We start from the raw sequence: 6,047 nt of genomic DNA, 5'->3' as shown, positions 1-6,047 counted from the left end.
CTATGAGCAGCATTGAGCCGCTGAAACTGTGGTTTTGGTTAACAAATGTCCCCCTAAAGAGCCCCACTGGTGTTATTCATGCATCTCTAAACACATTTACTAAACCATAGAAGATTCCAACCATCCTTTCTACTCTGAAAGTCTCCAACTGTCCTCCTGCTGGCAGAAAAACTGCAGTTTTCTTATTGGGACTTTTCTCTTACAGCCTCCAGGTGTCTGCATGACTTCACCAGCTAAAGCCACTTTCACCGTGCTCACTCTTCTGTTTGGCGTGCAAAAACGACCTTCTGACATCTTGGTTTGACTTGACTCAATGACCCCGCCCCCTTCTTGACAGAACGGCAGTTTTGTTCTCAGGTGGATGGATTTCTCTGGACTCAGTGTTGGGTTGGTGGTCCAGTTTCAGAACATCTACGAGTCTCAGTGTCTAGAATGGGAGGTTCTGTTGGTGTGAAGGAACATTCTGCTGCTGCAGAACCAAAACCCACTGTTCTCTGAAGGAACTGCAACTGTTGCTGCAGATTCAGTGTTTTCTGGTTCAGATTAGGGTTGGGCGATGTCCCTTAAATTGGCCGTTGACGATGTTTGCTGTCAACCATCGGGATGGACGATGACATCGTCGGGGGGGGGGGGGTATTTTTTACATTTTTCGTTCTTATATAACTGCTATTCGTTTTTTTTGCTTTCTTCATTTTATTTCCCAACTAATGACTAATCCGCGATGATCCAGTATGAACTGAAGGAAGTGACTTTAACAAAAAAGTAACAAACAAAATAGAAAAGAAGTAGTCCGCTCCCGCACTTCACTAGTCAAGTGGACCGGCGGAGCGCGGACTTACAGCTTTGTGTTTGAGGGGAAGGGGGGGGGGGGTGCTTTGTTACATGAGCGCTATGTGTGGGAGATTTAAGACTGCGATCCGTCCCGCAGCTCTAGGGGTACAAGCAACCGAACTCAGAACCGGGTCTAAAAGTGTGTGTCTGAGCACAGCTCGGATCGTCAGCACACACACAGCGGTTTGAGCTTCAAAGCAGAAATGTCGCTCAGTCCTTAGAAAACATTCAAACAATCACGTGGATTTGTGTTTCCAGTCGTGTCCCGACTAAATAAAGGCTGATGTTATTGTTACATGTTTACGTGCAGCCAGCAAGCAGCACCACCCAAAGCTAATGTTGTTAGCCCGTGTTAGCATACTGCTAATCCTGGCTTCGTTCAGAAAAAGCTCTGACCACACGGATTAAAATTCAAATGATGAGCGAACAGGTGTTTCATAGTAACCGTAACATTATTAAAAGCACGTTTAGAAGATCATCTCGTATTTTACCGAGCTGACATGTCAATGTATATAGCTGCTAGGCGCTGTTTAACATTGTTTTGTATTGAATTGTTACATTCAATAAAGTTTGGAAGAAAAAAAAGCCGCTAGGCGGAATTGATATCCTTCCGGTTTTCAAACCCTACTGCGCATGTGCGAATGATTTATTCCGACGGAAAGTGTGACCTTAGTGAACGTTTTTATATTCTGAAAACATTTTTCTGGGCCCATGTACACGGTTGGATTCTAATCCGACCATTGATCCCATCAAGACATTTTGTACATGTAACCGCGGCTTATGGTGTCGACGCGCAACGTGGCGGGGGCGTGGCATCACGATGGTGGTCTCTCCATCGGGATGTCAGTCACCCATCACGATGGACGATATCGTCCATCGGCACAACCCTAGTTCAGGTGCAGCATTTTATTCAGTTCTTCATGTTGTTCTCAGTACTAAGGCTGTTCTACCAATGGTAGAACCTCTAGAAAAGCTGAATTCCTGCTGGTTTCTATAAAAATAGTTTCTAGAACAAACTGTTCCATCGATGGCAGAACATCAGAATTCAAAGCGGTTCTAGATTTCTACCATGGTTTTATAAAATACCATTTTGAATGGAATTAAGACTCTGTGATGGTTTTATGCATTTTAAGCCTAATATGTTTTAGTTTTTCTCTGAAGAGTTGATGGGTTGTGTTTTTATGCAATAATATCTACCAAAAACATCCTAAAGTTGAGTCCTGATGAAGCCTCCTGGATGAGTGAAATGTCACCTGGATAGTTGAGAACCTTCACTGACGGTCCAGAAAGGACGTTCAGATGTTCAACTCTTGATGTTGAAGCAGAAATTTGAAGCTTCTTCAGCCTCACTGGAGATTTGAACTGTGGGAAAACAGTTTCTGTCTGTGAGGAACTCTGGACATTTTTTACAAAGTCTACAAAAGTCACAATATTCCTCTGGAAATGTGTTCAGGTGGATCTTTTTTGGTTTCTGCTCTGTGATTGGCTGGTCCGGGACCACAAATGTGTTTTCACCCTGAGGTGAAATGACAAACGTCTTTGGCCTGAATGGATCAACTGGACTGTTCCAGTGGACAAACGTGAAAACGGAACAACTCCAAGGTTGGATTTCACTCTTCTGACCTGATGGAGACCAATGATGGAGTTGTAAGCCCCTCCCCCTTCATTCAGCTGGAAAATCAACATTACCATTCAGGAAAAGTAATGCATGATGGGAACTTGGTTCCATTTTGCTGTTGCATAGAGATCTCTGGCCTTTTGGAGTTGAGTTTCTCGTTCAATCATCTGCAGCTTCTGAGCCACAAATTCAAACTAAACTGGATCTAAACCAACATCCAAACTGGAAAAGGACATTTTCTCAGACTTTGGTTCCTTTGGACCTGCTGGAACTCTGACCACCACAAAGATGGATCCTACCTGTGGCAGTGAGGAGCAGATCTCTGCTTCCTGTGGTTCCCATTTCACTGCAAATGTCCACATGATGCTGTATTTACATGTGTAGAGGAAGTTTACTGGAGCAGAAATGAAGTTTGGAAAGTGTGAACTGCCTCCTAATGGGGGGAGAAGACTACAGTATTCACTGAAGTAAAGTAACCTGTGAGTACTAATAGTTCTGAATGTTTTTAGTTTGGTTTAAAAGATGTGAAAATGTAGTTAAAACTTCAATAATTTTAGGATTCATGTCCATTTCTGACAAAATTTTAAGTAAAATATTTTTGAAATAATGGAAGTTCTATATTAAATTAAACTAAGTTTACATCTGAATAAAGGAAAAAAAACTTTTAAGACTTTAAAATTACAAAAAAAATCTAATTAAAACAAAAGTTTAGCTAAAAAACTGCTCGTTTCAAAACTGAACCGTATTTTTATAAAATCATATTTCTGGTTACATAACCATCTCCAGTGTGAATCATTATGGCTAAAATGGATAATCCAGGTGAACAAATTAGCTTTGGTTAGGTAATGCAACCACACGGGGGCGCTATTCAGTGCTTTCATGTGCCGGTCCCAAGTCCGGGTAAACGCAGAGGGTTGTCGGGAGCAACCGACGTAAAACTTGAACCAAACAGCCTGAAGAAACTCTTCCTGCAGGTTCAGTCTGAAAAGTTCATCTTCCCACATTTGTAAGCTCCAGAATATTATGGATATTAATATAATTATTATATTTTGTTTCCATGGCTCCATTTTCTAAGACTTTAAAGTTAATTCTTCTCTGAGTTCTGGTACATCACCTGTCCGTCCTGGGGGAGGATCCCTCCTTCATGTGGACGACCCCTGAGGTTTCCAGAATCTGTAGTCATAAATATGTTAACTTTGTATATTTGTGAATGTGACTCTGAAAGAACACGTTGGTCGTGTGCAGATCTGCATCTTGTAGAACATATTTATCCTGGAAGGTTGATTGAGAACCATTCCTCATTTACAAAGGTGTGTGCTTGTTTGTGCGTTTCAGTGTATCTTGGGTGTAGCAATTTAGCCAGACCCCCCCCCCCCCCATTTGACAAAGGTGGGGGGCCCGACAAACATCCACTTTTTCTTAGTTCCTTTCATTTCTGCAGCTGGTTAGATTTGTTGAACTTTAGTTCTTTCCAATCTTATCTTTTGGTTGCATCTTTGATCAGATCTAAACTGAAGCTTCCAGCTGCGTTTGACACGACCTCCACTTCCACCGTTTGAATGCTCCTTCATCTCATGGTGCCTCTTTGCCACAAAAACTCTGCTGTCTTTGCTTCCAAATTCCACTTTACACCATGTTTTTTAAATCATTGATGTCATGTTCTCTTTAAAGGAGAGCAGGTTTTCCAGAAGGAGGTTGATTTGATTTGAATGTTACTGAAACATAAATGCAACATTTGAGCTTCATCTGTTTCTGATGTTTGCTAAAATCAGCAGACCTCGTTATAAAGTCAAGAATTTTCCAGAATGTTTATTCATCTGAATCCTAACCTGCAAAACAGAAGACAGAGAACAAAACAAAAAAACTAACAGCACTTAGCTCTTAGCACTTAAAGAGAAGTTGGGCCTTCTACTGAGAAGAAAAACAACATAAACAGCTCACTGTCAGTCTTGTCTCAGAGCATCAGTAATAAAAGAGAAACTGTCAAACAGTGAACTCCTGCGGCACTTTAGTCATGAGTTTGTTCTCAATTCATTTCTCTTCATTTTCTCCAACAAATAATATATTCTCCAGTATCTTGATGGAACCCTTCTTTCTCTGGGCGATACTAGAAAATCTTGAAGCAATGCGTGTTTCTACGTCCATGGTGGATTTATTCTCTCGTGTGCCAAGAACGGAGCCTTGAGGAGCTCCGGTGGCACATGTGAAGCTCTGCATTTGATGCTGAATCTGATGGTCTGTTTGACTCTGGAAACTGCACAAGCACAAAGACTGAAGAACTTGACCATAAATGGTAAAAACCTCTTCCAGCTGGCTATTGAGGTGGTTTCTCATGTGGTCCATTTGGTTTGGTGTGGTTTTTGCACCATCAGCAGCCACAGCTAACCCTTTTGCAGGTAAACTAGCGTGTTTTCAGTTTGCTTTCTGTTCACATCCAAGCAGCTGGAAAAAGCTGTTTGGAGGTTCCTTTGTGTTGGAACCAGAGGAACATCTGCAGTTTCAGGGGGAGGCTGAAGCCCCCCAGAGGCTCAGACGGCGTCTCCTTTACAGGAATCCTGGATCCATGAAGATCTCTGCTGACGAGGAACTCATGAGCAAGTAAATGTCTTTCAGAAAGGCACAGATTCCACACAATTCTGAGAGAGTCCATCCAAAACTTTATTGACTTTAGAAATATACAGAAATACAGAAATGTGTTATCACTTGAACTGAAATGCAAGAAAATGAAAAGAAAAACATAAAGGATCACCCAGGAACTGTAAATAAACTTTATTTTGACATAAAAATATTATATTTATCATTTAATCTACAGCTTCCTCCTCTGCAAAATGATTTATAACCTTACGAAGCAGATTAAATTAATCTGTTCAGAAGGGAAACACACATTTATTTTCTAGCTGTTAGATTTTATGAAAACAAACATAAGGTGAAAATACACTTTTCTTCCCGGTAGGATTGTCATAAATACTGTTTTCAGATTAAGACTGTAAATAAATTGATGACTGTTTCAGGATTGAATGTTTGACATTGGAGCCTGAGAAGCAGACTGAATTTTCTGAGTAACAAGCTTGGAATTATCTGATGAACTGATCGAATCGCCTCCAGCAGGAAGTCAAGGAGTCAACGTTTAAATCCCCAACAGACAGGAAGGACTGTCAACGTCTGTGATCAGGTGTTTGCTTTGAATCTCAGATCAATAATCTTTGTTTTAATGCTGCTCAGCTTTGAGCCTGAACTGACATTTAAGGTGTCAGCGCACTGATGACATCATCAACACGTCATGGGCCAAAGCTGAGCTCCTGAATGTTTGATGTGGTGCCAAACTTTGACAAAGTTTAGACGTTAGGCCTTGTCAAGGTTATTTCTGAAAACTAAAGACCGGAAAAACAGACACCAAGAGCTCAGAACGATTTCCCACCAGGAGATCTGGAAACAGACAACCAGCAGCTCTAAGGACGTCTGTCCGACCTCACATCTTTATTCAGAATTGGGTTTCCCTGTGACCACGCAAACTCCTAATGTTGGTAATAACATGTAAAAAACATGTCAGGAGGAATAATAATAACATAATTGGTACTTAATTGATCCCACAATGGGG

Source organism: Oryzias latipes, chromosome 13 (genome assembly GCF_002234675.1).
Source record: "Oryzias latipes chromosome 13, ASM223467v1".
NCBI classification, from domain to species: domain Eukaryota; kingdom Metazoa; phylum Chordata; class Actinopteri; order Beloniformes; family Adrianichthyidae; genus Oryzias; species Oryzias latipes.
This window is presented reverse-complemented; position numbering follows the sequence as displayed.